This window comes from Nanorana parkeri, unplaced genomic scaffold (assembly GCF_000935625.1).
Source record: "Nanorana parkeri isolate BGI_ZX_2015 unplaced genomic scaffold, ASM93562v1 scaffold146, whole genome shotgun sequence".
NCBI classification, from domain to species: domain Eukaryota; kingdom Metazoa; phylum Chordata; class Amphibia; order Anura; family Dicroglossidae; genus Nanorana; species Nanorana parkeri.
Genome location: NW_017306414.1, coordinates 1118326 through 1134913, shown reverse-complemented (window position 1 = coordinate 1134913; position 16588 = coordinate 1118326). Strand labels below are relative to the sequence as shown.

General features: G+C 40.4%; 1 protein-coding gene across 1 annotated transcript in view; it reads right to left on the bottom strand.

The window, feature by feature from the left end:
- The window catches only part of RYR3 (ryanodine receptor 3), a 609228-nt gene that overhangs the window by 451860 nt on the left and 140780 nt on the right, over window positions 1–16588 (bottom strand). The window lies entirely within an intron of this gene.

Below are 16588 nucleotides of genomic sequence, written 5' to 3'. Positions count from 1 at the left end.
TTTAGAAAAAACTACTTGTCCAAGGACTAAAGCGAGAGCCAAATCTACTTGTCCCTCTAGTTCTCAGCGATCCGTCCCCGCCCCCCCGCTCCATCCACGCCCCTCGCTCTCGGCGCTCCACGCCCCCCGCTCTCCACGCCCCCTGCTCGCAGCGCCGCTCTCGGCGCTCGTTTAAGAAAAGAAACCCAGCCCTGCTACTTATCCGTAGCAGGGCTAAAATAGTGACCAAACAACTTGCCCGGCGCCCGAAACTACATGTCCCGGGCGTCGGGCGATACGAATTCCACACCCCTGATATATAGATCACAAAGATTGTGTATATTCAAGCACCTGCAAAGGAGCTAGTCGTGGCTGTAAAACAGTTTTGGCCTCCATTTTCTAGTGTATATCCATAGATATCAGTTAGACAAAAAGTTATTTAACTCTTGGCGCTAATGGCTGCCAGCTGAACGATCCACTTGCTGTTGCATACTCAAAGTTATCAACAGTTTATCACAGTTTTTCACACATACTTAAGGGGCTGCTCATCCAAGGCTCCGGGGCTTCCACCACGAACATAGAAAACAAAAGGATACAGAGCGCCACCTACATGTGTAAAATCGTTTGTTAGGATATATAATTGATCAGATTCTGATGAAGGGGGCTTGCCCCTGAAACGCGTCAATCTTGGCTGACTGCGGCCGGTGGATGGTGATGTGACCGGAGGCTACCGTGTTATATGGTCGGGGCGATACTATGTGAGTACATTTATCCCTTGTTTTATTTATCCTAATAAACGATTTTACACAAGGAGGTGGCGCTCTGTTCCTTTTTTTCCCATAGATATCAGTTAGCCTAGTGGGGCCCAAAGGCCAGTGATGCTTAATTCCCCAGACCAAATTTTGCAGTGTATGCATGTGTTTGTTAACTTAGCAAAGCCTCTACGATGAATATGCACACCCGAATAATGTTTATACATAGTTTTTATAGACATATAAGGGTTTTATTTGGTACTTTGTTTTAATTAAAAATCTGCACTGTTTTTCTAATACGCCAAAAAATGGTAAATGTATTATTATTTTCAATAGTGCAACTGTATCTGACTGCTGAACTATAAAATCCTTGCCACTACCAATGAACAATGCAATCTGAAGGAGGCAGTGTTTATCTACAGGCTTAAGGGTTTCATTTTTGTCAGAGGAGCCTCTAGCTTGCATGTCATCACTATGTCAAAGATGAAGGGGAAATATTCTGATTGGTTCTCAAATGTCAGTGGGAGACTGTCACTGTCTGCAAGGATTGAGATCCAGCAGCCAAGCATAGTGTCGATTGCAGGTGGGAATGGGTTTAAAGACCTAACATAGTGATCCATTTACATTTTTTTTACATTTAAAATGCAGTAGTATGACCTTCCTGCGGCAATAACATTGTTTAAAAAGAAAAAAGGTACATTGATAAAGCAAAGTGATGTACTTTACAAATGTGCTTAGCGTTCTGCTAAAATAAAATGAGCAAAAAAAGAAAGCCAGAAGAGATAGAGAGATGACAATCATATGCCAAGCTCTCCTCTAATCAAGGAGTTCCCCCTTGCAGGCCTTGGTGTGGCACAACTTATTGCTTTATAGTTGAGAGCAGACAATTATATATGCCCTTCAGTATTATACCCTCGTCTTTATTTACAGAAGTATCAAGAATGAAATCGACATTTAGCTAGTTGATATGGCATTTGGCTGTGCAACAATTTTCCTTATGTCCACTAGAACTCAGATGATGTGCTTGGTACTCTCAATTGAAAAAGTCACAATCTTCATGCAGAAAAAATTCTAGGATAAACGCAAGAGATGGAGAGCAACATACCCATCTGGACAGGTTACTAGGCTATTAAAGTAAAAAGAAAATTATAAAGTAAATGTTACATTGATAAATCAGCACAGCATTTTAATATCACAAAGTGAGCTAAATTAAAATGACCCTCTTCAATAAAATCATTGCTCCTTGTAACAAGTTGTACTCAAATACAGCAACAGAATGCATGTCACAGTTAATATTAAACAATATAGGGTTAATTTACAAAGGGAGCAAAATGAATCGCATCTGATATACACATATCAATTCCCTATAGTCCTATCTTTCCATTTGAAGAGTTTCATTTTCCCATCACTTTCTGTCCCACTGACAATGGTCACCAGGAAAATAGAGAGGGTCATTTTTCAACACTAGAAAATCCCCTGTACAAAGAAATCCCTAATTGGAGAGGGTCATGTTTCCCAGTGTGGACACACACAGCCTTAAAATTCTGGCAGAGGTTCTAATCTTTTCCCCGCTCTATCCAGTGCTAAAAAAAAAGGTTTTGGCTAGATATACACTTTAAAAATGTAATATACAAAGATTTAGCTATAGGATTTATCATGAGCATTCCTTAATGAAAAGTACACCATCTTTTACTGAACTGTCTATTTACATTTGCTGTGGGCAATCATTTTTTTCTTCTTTTTTTACTGTGTTTAAATAGACGGGTAAGTGCATAAAGATTTGTAGTATACACCAAAACTCCTGCCAATTAGTTTATGGCACCTACTAACAATAATATAGCATTTCAATATCGAATTGAAAGTAGTGTACTATCTTCTTGCCTATACACAAATTAAAACTTTATTTACAGCAGCAAAAAAAATTGTTAAAAAGAAAATAAGTATTTTAAGTGCTATAAAAACACAGTAAAACAAAATTTTGTTAAACATTAGAGTAGACATAATAGACACAACTAAGAGGAAAAAAATATATTATGATTAATTGTTTATGATGTAATCATACAATTATGCACATTTATATATTTTTGCCTGTTATGGGTTATTGAACGTTGACCATAATTTTTCCTTGTAACGCTGTATTAACCCCTTCATGACTGAGCTAGTTTTCAGTTTCTGTTCATAAATGACTGACACACTTTTTACATTTTTGCTGTGTGATTCTTCCACAGCAGTAATATACTTTCTTACTAAATGTACCCACACATATTATATATTGTTTTTTAGAGGACAGATAGGGCTATATAATTATATCCCATATGTGTACCTAACCCCTTACTTAGTTTGAATAAAATAAAAAAAATGAGGAAAAAAACTAGAAGAAAACACTTTTTTCACAAGTTTTGATTATAATTTTTTTTAGAAATGTTTTTATATTAATTATAGTATAAAAATATATTTATATATAATTTTTATTTTCCTAATTTTGTTTTACACTTTATTTTTTTTACACTTTGTAAAAAAAAATAAAAAATGTTTTTTTCTTGTAAGTTTATATCAAGCAGTCACTATGGCTGCTTGATAAATTAACTTTTTTTAAAATTTTTGGCTATTAGCCTGCTCCAAACTTAGGAACAGCTAATAATAACCTTAGAGACTGATCCTGACTTTAGTCAGATTCAGATCTCACTAAAAGCTCTTTGATCGTGCCTAGACGATCAGAACTGATACATTTCACTCAAAAGATATACATTTGATCTTTTTAGTAAAATGTATCTAAACATCAGGCTCTCAAACTGTCAAAACAAATAGCAGAGAGGTGAGTCACTGCTACCTCTCTGCTATTTGTTTTGACAGTTTGAGAGCCTGATGTTTAGATACATTTTACTAAAAAGATCAAATGTATATCCTGGTAACAGCTGAGAATCACCTGTTACCAGCATTACAAAGCCTGATATAACTCGTCACGTACAGTGTACGTGGCCAGTCATAGAGGCACAAAGTGCCGGGACGTACACTGTACGTCTCCCGTCACGAAGGTGTTAAATAAACTTAACTGCATTTACCAGTTCAGGTCAAATCAAACGTGAAAGCATTTTTTAAATGCAATAAAAAACTTTAGTTATTGTACTTTTCTTGTCCCTTTAAAACCTCATAAAGATATAGTTGGGCAAGTTTTTGTGCCCATTCTGACACATTCCTGATGCATCATGAAATAGTAAGATGACTGCTACGCTTCTATTATGTCCTTGAAACCAATATGATCAATCAATCCACCATGTGAAGCCAGTGGGCTCAAAAAGTGACCTGGATTTTACAGAATGGTTCCAGTTTACTGTCTGTGCGTTCTACAAATCTAATACCTGCTGGATTTTGTAGCTTTTCTATTGCATTGGACACCCCAAGCAAATCTAAAGTTTCAGTTAGAGCTATAAACTATCACATGTGGAACTTGTTATCATATTCCAGTGTGAAAAAACTGTATCCTGTAGATATTAATGAAGAGACTTGGAAAAGCAGTATCATTGCCCTTTAGGTCAGCACGGAGACATGTTCCTAGCATGGCATCAGGGAGCTCATGGATTTTTAAAGCCTATTTCTTCTTCTCCAATTACACCATAAAATTCCACAGGCAGGTGAACAGGAGAAATAAGTAAATTAAGACATACTGCAGGAAGTTTCATGACACTGATATTATATCCTCAACACATTCTATCAGATCATGTGTAAATCTAGGGGAAGCTTCCAAAAAAATTCCCATTTTCTTGATTTGGCTGCTCTTCAAAGACTGAAAGAAAATAATAATATGATAACTGCTCACAGTTTCAGTTTGGACAGCTGGAGAAGAAAATTGTATGAAAAATGCATTTGCACTTAAAATAGGCATATCAAATCAGTTTTAACCGCTTCAGGACCTGCAACGTCCATAGTACGTCACTCGCATTGGGCCCGTTTAAACCGACTCAGCCGCCAGGACTATGTTTACTTTTTTTAAAGCCGACTGTCGGCTTTACAATAGAAGCGATTCTGGTGACTCAGCTCTGGTGACAGATCGCTTCTACGGGCCAGTAACATGTGCTACACATGTTGGGTACCGCCGCGCACACCAGAGTGAGAGCAACAATTCACGGGCCATTATTTATGCATATTTCTAAACTGATGACCTGTAGGGGCTTTTAAAGCGTCGTCTATGGACTTTTTGGGGTACTGAAATTTGTTGCAGTTTCACAGACGCACACAATTTTTAACCTGGGCATGTTGGGTATCTATTTACTCGTTGTAACCTCATCTTTTATATTTTATTTAACAAATGGGTATTATATTGTGTTTTGCAGCATTTAAGTGCAATTTGTACTACATTTTGGAGTTTGATAATAAGTTGCGCTAATATTGTGCAACATAAAAATTTGCAACTGCCACCATTTTATTCTATAGGGTTTTGGCTTTCAGAAAATATATAATGTTTGGGGTTTGAAGTAATTATCAAGCCTAAAATGTGGATTATAACATGGGTGCCAAAAACAAAAAAAAGGCCTCGGTCATGAAGGGGTTAAAATATGCATGTAAATAACACTTTCTCTATAACATGAGTTCCAGATTTATATCCCCTTGTTAAAAAAGATGAACAATGCAATATTGTAAGACTACTGTGCTTTCTAGTTTTTATTTATTATCAAGCAACAACAAAAAAACTAAAAGGAATTATTTTCTGAGAGTAATATATAGGCTTGACCTCCTTCTCATAAATATAGCTGACATTATGTCTGCCATTTTATATTGAATTAAGGCCAATAGCTCTGCATGCTAACCACAATTTTTAGAAAGAGAGGTCAGCAATGGCAATCTGCATGTTTCTCCTAGTGCAGGTCTCAAGGTAGAGAGTTTTAACCCCTTCGTGACGGGAGACGTACAGTGTACATCCCGGCACTTTGTGCCTATATGACTGGCCACGTACACTGTACGTGACGAGTTATATCAGGCTTTGTAATGCTGGTAACAGGTGATTCTCAGCTGTTACCAGTCATTAATGAATGCCTCAGAATGCCTCTTTCATTCATGAAAGAATGAAGCCGTTACATGCAAATACAGGACCGCAATTTGTGATCCTGTATTTGACAGCTGAAAATAGCAGAGAGGTAGCAGTGACTCACTTCTCTGCTATTTGTTTTGACAGCTTGAGAGCCTGATGTTTAGATACATTTCACTCAAAAGATACAATGTATATCTTTTGAGTGAAATGTATCAGTTTTGATCGTCCAGGCACGATCAAAGAGCTTTTAGTGAGATCTGAATCTGACTAAAGTCAGGATCAGTCTCTAAGGTTATTATTAGCTGTTCCTAAGTTTGGAACAGCCTAATAGCCAAAAAAAATTAAAAAAGTTAATTTATCAAGCAGTCATCATATTTATGAACAGAAACTGAAAACTAGCTCAGTCATGAAGGGGTTAAATTAAAAAAAAGTACAACATGCCTGGATATAATTACATTTCATTATGTGCATGAAACAGCTGTATTTTTTTATTTCACATAATGTTTTGTGGTCAATACTTTTTCCCAGTTTTTTTGGCTAAAATTAGGTACCTCGGCTTATATTCGGGACGGCTTATACTCGAGTATATACGGTATGTCAATGTTGATTTAAGCTGTTTTCCGCTAGAACTGAATTCACCTTTCTCTTGCTGTAGGACATAAATCAATTACACAATTGCATATTATCAGATCAAATAGTAGCTCACAAAATCAGGCTTATAATAATAATGCCTACCAAACAGGAAATATGTAAGCCTGGCTAAATACAGATCTGCTAGGTATTTATAATTCTGATGGTTCCTATGTAATACATATGTCTGAAACAGCCATGATGTAAGTGATCTCTCAGTGCAACCATTTGTAGAGCAGAACGCCAGTGTAAAAAAATATTAAAAATGAACAGCCCATTAAAAGTAAAAATAAAAAATAAATGATTTTGCTCCGTATTCACCTTCAGTCTGAAGCTGCCTCCTGTAGTACTTTTTCCGCTAAAAGTCACCAGTATTCTGGGTTGAATGGTGGCCAGCATTATTCAACTCACTTCCTCTGAGCTCAGATGGTTATGGTGTTTCTTCACAGCAGCCTGGGCTTGCTGTACTGCAGGCCCACACAACATTACATGAGCATAGTTAAATGCAGAAATAAGGACTGATCACCACCACTGAGAAGAGGAAGGAACCGTGATGTCACTGGCCCTCCCAGAAGACTGCTGAATTAAAGGTATATGTCCTTTTCCATTTGTTAAATTAGCTGGTAGGGATGCACAGATACTTTTAGAGTACCAATGCCGATACTTGACATTTTCATGAGAACTACCAGGGTTGCAGCGGTTGTAGCTGAGACCTGGCTCTGGCGCTCCACCACTGTCCTGAAATCATTAGTCTGTATTGTTTTAGAAAAACTGTCACATGACAATAAAACCTAAATGTATCAGTACTCGTACTTGTAAGTACTCGGCAAGTACAAGTACTTGTACTCACAAAACTGGTATCTGTGCAAAATCGTACATTAAAACAGAGATGTACAAATCCCAGGAGCTCCGTGTGCTCGTTACAAATGACAGCTGACTCCTAATTTTTGAATTTTTCTCTAGTCTAGTCTTGGAGCTCAAAAGTATCGGTACATGTACTTGTACTTGTACCGAGTACTGTACTTGGTATATGTGCAACCCTATTAGCTGGGGTAGGAGGCCTTGTTTGTTAGTTTTTACAGAGTTCAGCTTCAAGCAATATTAGATTTATTGTTGTTATATCCATTATTACATACCTATTGATGCAAATGTTGATATCATGTAGAACGTAGAAACTATTTTTTTTATTTTTTTTAGAAGTTACATATGATTTTCAATGTTATAAAAAGGCAAAATATAGTCCTATATGAATTTGTAAGTTTTCCTAATATCAACACAAGCATCAAAACATGTTATCGAGGTAATCCTCATAGAAATGGACTGTAGGTATGACTACTGTAAGTAGCCATGAGCTCTGTATGTGTATAAAAACACCGTAACAGAGGCCACTGTACACTCGTGATGACTCTCTGGTGCTCTGTCTCCTCTCATAGTGGCACTTGGCAAACTTCTACAATTTTCTTCCCCCTCATATGAATGATATTCTCATTCTAACACTGGGGTTAAACACAAGCTCAGTTTGAGCTAACAAGCATCTGTTGGCACCATTTTATCCACAACACACACTGTTGCTGATACACACACAGTGGGGCTGATTTACTAAAGTCAAATAGCCTGTTCACTTTGCAAGTAAATTTTCCTTCGCTTAGTGAATGCGGTAAAAATACACATGCAATAGGGATGTACTGATACTGGGCATTTTCACTAGTATCACGATACCGGCACTTTAAATGTTGAAACTGAAGCCGGCATTGTAAACAGGCACTATGATTAACGGGAAGCCTGCCGAGGTCCCCAGCAAGATCACGGCAGCTTTCCTGTGAATCACAGTGCCTGTTAACAGAGCCGGCCACAAATCTTATCCTCCTTTCTGTGGATTTCGGCACCCGCACCAGCCCGCAAGACAAACTGGGACCCATGGTGAGACCGCACAGCCCTCCTTAGACCACACACAGCCCACCTGAGAGCATGCACAGCCCACCTGAGTGTCCACACAGCCCACCATAGAACCTGCACAGCCCACCTGAGAGTCCACACAGCCCACCATAGAACCTACACAGTCACCTGAGAGTCCGCACAGCCCATCATAGACCCTGCATAGCTCACCTGAGAGCACACACAGCATTGTTGTATAATGTATGTAGTTCCTCTACAGCTTGGAATCAGTGGCAGAACATCCCTGCAAGGAACCGTGGCTGCAGGGAGATGATCAAGAAGTGAGCGAGCAACGGTATGTGTTCGCTCACTTCCCGATCTATTGAGACGACGTGTGACAGTTTCATTGTCACACGTCAGCTCGAACTATGAGGATGGGTGATTTTCACTCACCTCATAGCTCTCCTTTAAGATTTATGACAAAATCCTGGCAGATCGCCGGGCACCACTCCTGCCCTCCATCATATCTAATGGTCAGCTTGGTTTTGTTTCGGGCAGGGAAGCTAGAGACAACACTATTAAAGTGGGCCACCACCTCACAGACACCTTGTTTTTTTCTATCTACAGATGCCAAAAAAGCTTTTAACAGAGTGGTTTACGATTACATATTCACCTCTCTCTCCCACACTGGTGTTTGTAAATGTATGCTGGTCCGTATGAGGTTTCTTTACTCTGATCATAGCGCTTGGGTGAGGCTCAATGGACAACTTTTGCTATTCTAAATGGGGCATGACAGGGGTGCCCTCGTTTGCCTCTTCTCTTTGTTATCTCACTAGAGCCCTTTCTTCGCATGGTTAGCAGGACTCCAGATAATGATAGTCTTTGTACACCCTACAAAGAATTTCAGGTCTCTGCAGATGACTTGCTCTTTACTCTTACTCAACCTCTCATCTCACTTCAGGTTCTCCTTTGCCACTTTGAAGAATTCTTTCAAGTGCCTTAATATCTCTCTTCCCCCTGCCATGGTAGATTTCTGTAGCAAGGCCTTTCCCTTTGTTTGGCAGTCCTTGTGCATTAAATACCTGGGGATACAACTCACATCTGCTTTGAAAGACCTGTACTTTGGGAACTTTCTCCCTACCTTGACAACTTTCCATACAGAACTTGAACACTAGGACAAGTCCAACTTTTCGCGGTTTGGCAGGTGAATATTACAATCCCTTAAGGTTTTTTCTCCCTTTTCAAGCCCTGTTTCATATTTTCCTGTGGGACAACAAAGCATCTTGCATGAGATTACACACTCTTATGCTCCCCAAGCACCCAGGCAGTATAGGCCTTCCAGGCATTTACGAATACTATTCTGCTTGTCACCTCTCTAGAATAGTGGACTGGAATGCTCACAGCACCTTGAAGGACTGGGTGCCTTTGGAACATGTGTTTTCCCCTGTCCCAGTTAGTTTGGCCCCTTGGATACCACAATGTGATGTACCTCAGACCCAACAGGACCATCCTCTGATTGGAGCAACTCTTCATCTTAATCATGCTATGCAAAAATTCCCATCAGTGCCCAGCTCTGGACCCCTTACTCCAGTGTGCATTAATCCAGTATTTTGTCTCGGAATGTCGCCCTCCTTTCTCAAAAATTGGTGGCCCTCCCCACACTTGGACACTTGCACCTTTTATGCGCACAATTAATTTTGCTCGCTCCCACAGCTAAGCACCCTCTCAAAAAATGGTATAATCCCCTTTTGGGGGCGTGGTTTCGCTATGGCCGTGAGCGGACGTGTGTTCTGAAGCTCCGGCACCAGCCCCTAGACCAGCGACTCTAGAACCTCTCAAATCGCCCCCTTCTCGGTCCATATGGGTCGCAATACGCAAAAGGGCTCTCGCTCACAAGAACCGAGGGCTTCCTCGACCAGAAAACGGGCCATCGAGACCTTTTTCCCCAGAGCAGGACGCTCTGCTCAGACGCCGCGTGGAGCTAAGATGGCGTCGGGCAAGGAGACGCGGGCTCCCTCACTGCCTCCTTCCTCACCTGAATCCTTGCAGTCGACCCTCACTAGTAGGGGAAGGGAGTCTGTTGACCACAGTGATGTTGAAGGGGAAGATACGGATGTACCTACCTCGTTCCGTAAGTACTTTGCGCTCCTGCCCACTAAGAAGGACATTGCAGCCCTGTTTCACAAGCTGGAGTCTGCACACAAGCAGGACATGGCGGAGCTGCGGGAGGGCCTCCAATCCTTTCATCAGCGCCTGGACTCGCTTGAAACGGCTATGCCTATGCTGACCCCGGCTATAGAGGAGCTACAAGAAGCTGTCCGTCACCATGATACGTCCCTGCATACTATGTGGTCAATGATTGATGACCAGGAAGACCGCAGTCGACGTAACAACATACGCCTCAGGGGCATACCTGAGGCCACTGGTGACCGGGACCTCCGGGCCACAGTGGTCGGAGTGTTCAATACCCTTCTTGACCGCCCTGTCACGGATCATATAGAAATAGACAGGGTGCACCGTGTACCCGGGTTTCGGAACCCCAACGCAACTCTCCCCCGTGATGTTCTATGCAGGGTGCATTATTACGTACTCAAGGAGGAAATTATGACCAAGTCACAGGCTGTTAGCCCGCTGGACTTTGATGGTGCACAGATCTCCCTATATCCAGATTTGTCGCGGCGCACTCTTGCCAAACGGAGGGCCCTCCGTCCGCTCACAACGAAACTACAAGCAGCTGGGATACCGTATCGCTGGGGATTTCCGTTCTCCCTCTCTGTACGAAAGGACAATAAAGTTCATTTCTTCAGAACACTGGCTTGCTGAGATTTTTTATGCTGGCGGCTAGGGCGGTGATTCCGAGGCACTGGAAATCTCCATTGAGTCCCACCACGAAGGAATGGATAGATGAGATGCAGACTCTCTGTAGGACAATATCTGTGATCGCTATCCGCAATTCTATGAGGTGTGGAGTGTATGGATTCACTTCTGCACCACAGCTGCCTTTCGTGAGTTACTTGCTTCCTGATTTTGTGAACACTCCTCCATGGGGGAGGCCACGATGCCCGGATGGGTCAGTAGAGAATGGACATACCCTTCCCTATACCAGTATTAGTGTGTACTTGTACTTGCTACATATGCTGGACTACCCTTCATCTCTCCTTACTTTGTCCTCTCTCTTTCTCTCTTCTTATCTTGTGGTTTTTTTGTTTTTGTTTTTTTTGTTTTTTGTTTTTCCCCCTGCATATTTCTCCTCAGCCTCTGCACTATATGGTACGGCCTATGGCTGTCCTAATGGGTCCTATGCAGTGCTATGCTAAACTACGTCTCTTCACATACGTGCCTGGTCAGGGGTGGTTATCCCCATGCACAGGATATATGCAGAAGCCCCCGATAACGCTGAGGGCGTGCTCCCATAACCATGCAGCGACAACTTGGTAGCCTATTACTGTGCCACCTCGCTGTACTTTACCAATGATCAGATGTGCAGACCCTGTATTTTATGAATTTTATGTATTTTCTGTTCTTTTTCCCCCTGTTGTCTTTGTGGTTTGTTTATATCTGTTGTCTTTTATGATTTCTCCAATAAAAACATTATCTTTAAAAAAATAATCCCCTTTTGGTCCTACTTACAATTATGACATTTTCTTAATAACTCCTTCTTGTACCCTCTTTTTTCTAGTAAGTGCTCTCACTGAGTCGCTATATAGATCTAACAACACCCATACGCCCCACTGTCTCCGCCATATGTGCTCTTTTCTTCAGTAACCTGTCCCCTAAACAAGACAAGGTGGCGGCAGCTTGGGAAGAAGACTTACCCTTTGCTGGGTCCAGTGAAGATTGGGAAACTATCAACCTGAAGGGCTCTGTGAATACCATCATACAAGAGGCGAATTTTAAAATAATTGAATGTATTAATTTAACAATTTATCAATTTAAATGTAAATCTCATGGCTTCTTCTCAGAGTACCTACAGTGAATAAACTCTGAATTTCTCTCTGTTTCTGTCAGGACCTGTCACGCATTGTGCTCCAGTTGAATATTAGCCCACTGCCTTTTGTTAGCTGTAATAGCTATGGATATTCCTGTGACAAGTTCACTGTAATTAATGGTAATTTAGACAATTGTTGGGCAGCCTTGCCTCCCCTGCCCATGGTTCTTTTACACTATTGTACTTTTTTCTACATATTTTGTTGCTTGTTCCCAGTTTGTTGTACATATACCCTAATTAAATAAAAATGTGTTTGAAACTGGTTATGTTCTAGCCCAAACCTGCAAGTGGATTGGGGGTACCTTACTTACTTAAATATTACCAAGCTGCCCAACTAGTCCAACTTACGAAGCTCCATGTGACAGTTGAAATCCCTCTGTGGGTGTCCCTGAAGCGGTGAATCAGCAATCTTTTGTGGCTTCATCCTAAAGATAAGTGTTTCCTTTCTAACCCTGTCACTAACCACTCGCTTCAGCTCTGGGATAGCATCAAATATTTTGGGGGGGCTCCTTTATCCCCATCTCCCTGTTTTCTCTTTTATCCGCAACCCATCCTTTCCTCCGGGCATGGATTCACCACAGGCATTTTGCTGGTGGACAAGGGCCAAATAAACTCAACTCTATAAACTTGCCTCCTATCTGGGTATGAAATACTTTGTCTCTTTGGGTTCAACCTATCGTCTACTAGCTTCTGAACTGTTTTGATACATGCAGGTGAAACATTTTGTAACCTCTACTATTCGTTTTTTTTGGTGATAGTCCTCGCCTACTCCACTTGAGGCCAAATGTCGAGATAATCCTCACTCCCCAGGACTGATCTCACACCTATATAATACTTTCTTATCTAAAGTGCGGCCCGCCTTTATACTTTCGTGCGCAATTGGGAATCTGACCTTGGGGAACGGTTGCCTGATGATGTTTGGGAGCAAATTTAGGCCTCTACATAATCATGTTCCCAATATGCTACACCTGTAGAATCTAATTACAAGGTGCTTTTTAGATAGTATATAGTACGCAGTAGGGTTGCCCATGCTAAGCACTGCTATTCGTCCAGATGTTTTCGTGGTTGTCCAGTGACTTTTATCATAACTGGTGGTCTTGCCAGATCGCTCAGAGACTTTGGTCACAAGTATACGATATGTTATGGGTCTCTAAACATCTCTCTAAACACCAATTTATTTTGATGACAGCCCCGAAGCAGATGATTGCTGGAGTTTTGCTCTCGGACAAACTTAGCATAACAGCAGTCCAGCACAGACTACAGTGGGTCCTGGTTAATGAGAAGCTAACTGCTATATCTTACAAGTGATGTTATACTTTGCTTATTCCTTCTTGTCATGTTTTATATTCCTTGTTTATTGCTGTATTTATTCTATATTTGTCAATAAAATAATTGAATTTGAAAAAATTGTATTTGAAACAATTTTTTCCCTTGCACATGGTTGGATGATTAAATTCAGCAGAGCACTTCATTATGAATCAACCCCTGTGCTTGTTGGGAAAGAGGGATACGGCATTATATAAAACTGCATGTAAAGTAGGTTAAGTCAGGAAGGAGGGGACAGGAAGTACAATGACTACCACAAAGTTCTAGGGTAATGCAATAATTTTGAATGAGAAAATAGTAGCAGCAAAATGGACGTTAACCCCTTCATGACTGAGCTTGGTTTTAGTTTCTGTTCGTTAATGACTGATACACTTTTTACATCTTTGCTGTGTGATTCTTCCATGGCAGTAATATACTTTCCTACTAAGTGCACCCACACATATTATATAATGGGGGTTATTCACTAAGGAGCCAAAGGATCCAGCCGTAGCTTCGGCTGATCCTTTGGCTCACTTCGGCCACCATAGCCATTCGGTTCAATCGAACCGAAGGGCTGCTGTATGGGCTATTCACAATAGCCCCTACAGCAGCCAAAGGCAGCCAAGCAGTTCAGCCGGGCCGAATGCAGATGCTTCAGCTCGGCTGAGCCGTAGTGGCAGCCAAAACGTGGAGTAAGGTCGGATGAAGCTGACCTTTCGCCATGCAAATGACAGCTGGTTGGAGCCAGCCATGATCTCACGGCTCGCTCCGCCAGTTGTTGTCCTTTAATGACAGACCAGCATCCTCAAATGATTTGAGGACACTGGGCTGTCATTAAATGATAACTGGGCAGAGCTACGGTGGGAGTTTGTCGTGTGCGGATGGGTCGGCAGGTTTTTTTTTAAATTATTATTTTTTTATTTATCATTTGCATTTTTATATTTCGCCGAGTTGTTTTCGTTATTGACCCTGGATTACGGCGGTGGACCCATGTTTGGGATTTTGTTTTTAAATAAAGGACTTGTCAAAATCCTTTGTTTTGTGCAAGTACCCCTTACTCATTCACAAGGGGGGCTGCATGTAGGTGCTGCTTTATTTGTGAATAACCGCCATTGTTTTTTATAGGACAGATAGGGCTATATATTTCTATCACATATAAGTGCCTCACTGAATAACATTAAAAAAAAACAGGAAAAAACTTAAAGAAAACACTTTTTCCCCAGTTTTGATTTTTATATATTTTTTAGAACAAGAGCACAGCTAAGAAATATTCATTAAAATAAATTAATGTATTTGTCTTTTATTTTGAAACACCTCACATCCCTAGGATTTCAGCAATTTTCTGTACTTTTCAGCCTAAAACTAAAAGCAAACATTTTATTTTTGTTTCTCTAAAAACTAATAGTGGTTAGGTTAGGTGGCCTACAATGTCACTGTCATTAAGTATCACACATAGGAACAAAATAAACCCCTTAGAGGGAAAAACAAATCTGCAGCCCAGCTGCAGATTGTCATTGTAAGGGATTCATTTTTTATAATAATTATAGTGTAAAAATATCTTTATATATAATTTTTAGTTTGTACATTTTTTTAAAACGTTCTTTTAATTATTTTACACTTTACACCTTTTTGAACTTTTTTTTGTCAATTATATCAAGCAGTCACTATGACTATTTGATAATTTAATTGATTTCTTAAATTTTTGGGTTATTATTAGGCTGCTCCAAACTCAGAAACAGCCAATAAAAACCTTAGTGACTGATCCTGACAGCATGAAAGGATCAGATCTCATTAAAGGCTTCTGATTGTTCCCAGACGATCAGAAGTCTAATACAATGTTTCAGCATAGAAATATATTGTTACATATTTCTGTGCTGAAGAATGTATTGTTACAAAACAGCCTGTAAACATTGGGAAAGTCCCGATCTCTACAGAGCTGTCAAAACTGAAATAGCAGAGCAGTGAGTGCACATGCACGTGGTTTAGTGATCCAGTATTTAATTGATAAAAGAAGCTTTTACAAAAGCTTAACCATTTCATTAATAGATGCCTCAACACTGAGGCATCCATTAATGAATGGTAAACACTGATTCTCAGCGGTTACCAGCATTTCAAAGCCTTTAATAGCTGCAGCAGTCATTTGGGAACTTTACGATGGAGACCTACAGTGTATGTCTCCGGTCATGAAGGGGTTAATAACTTGTAAGAGACTTAATTATTCTGGTGGCAGCATACTGCAACACCGTATTGATTTGCCCAACCAGCTGTTTCAAAATGCATGCCTTCTTTCCTAAAACAGCTCAGTTACTACCAATATACCTTTTTTGAATACTTAACACGACTTCCCCTGGCACTGACCTACAGTATGTGCCACACTGACTCATTTAAAAGGTGAAGGAATCTTTGATGTACAGGCTGTGGCTGATACTCTGACTTTCTCTTTCTCTATGCCGTGCAAGTGACAAGATGGCAGGGGCTAACGGGGGAAAATTGAGAATCAAGGAAACCACAGAGTTTGTTTACTAATTATGCACCAATAAGTTGTTTATGATCTTCATACTGCAAATATAGCAAATGTTTATAATCTCATTGGGGGGAAAAAAGGTTACTTTAAGGTAGGGCTGCAGCTAACGATTATTTTCATGATCGATTAGTTAGCCGATTATTAAGTTCGATTAATCGGATAAAAAAAAAAAGGCTCCAGTGATGGACTATTATTTTCTATTGAGATTGTAGTCCATCGCGGGAGCAAGCTTGGCGCGGTGGAAGTAAAAAAAAGAGTGTGGTGTGCAATATAGTCCATTATACAGCAGCGCAGTGCAGAATACCAGCAGCTATAGATGAATGTAGCAATAGTACATTATACTATAATGTACTATTGCTGGGATTTGTAGTCCTCTGTAGCTGGGGTTATTCTGCATTGTGCTGTATATAATGTATTATTGCTGGGATTTGTAGTCTTCTATAGCTGGTGGCATTCTGCAGTGTGCTGTATAATGATTATACGGCGAAATGCAGAATACCAGCAGCTAT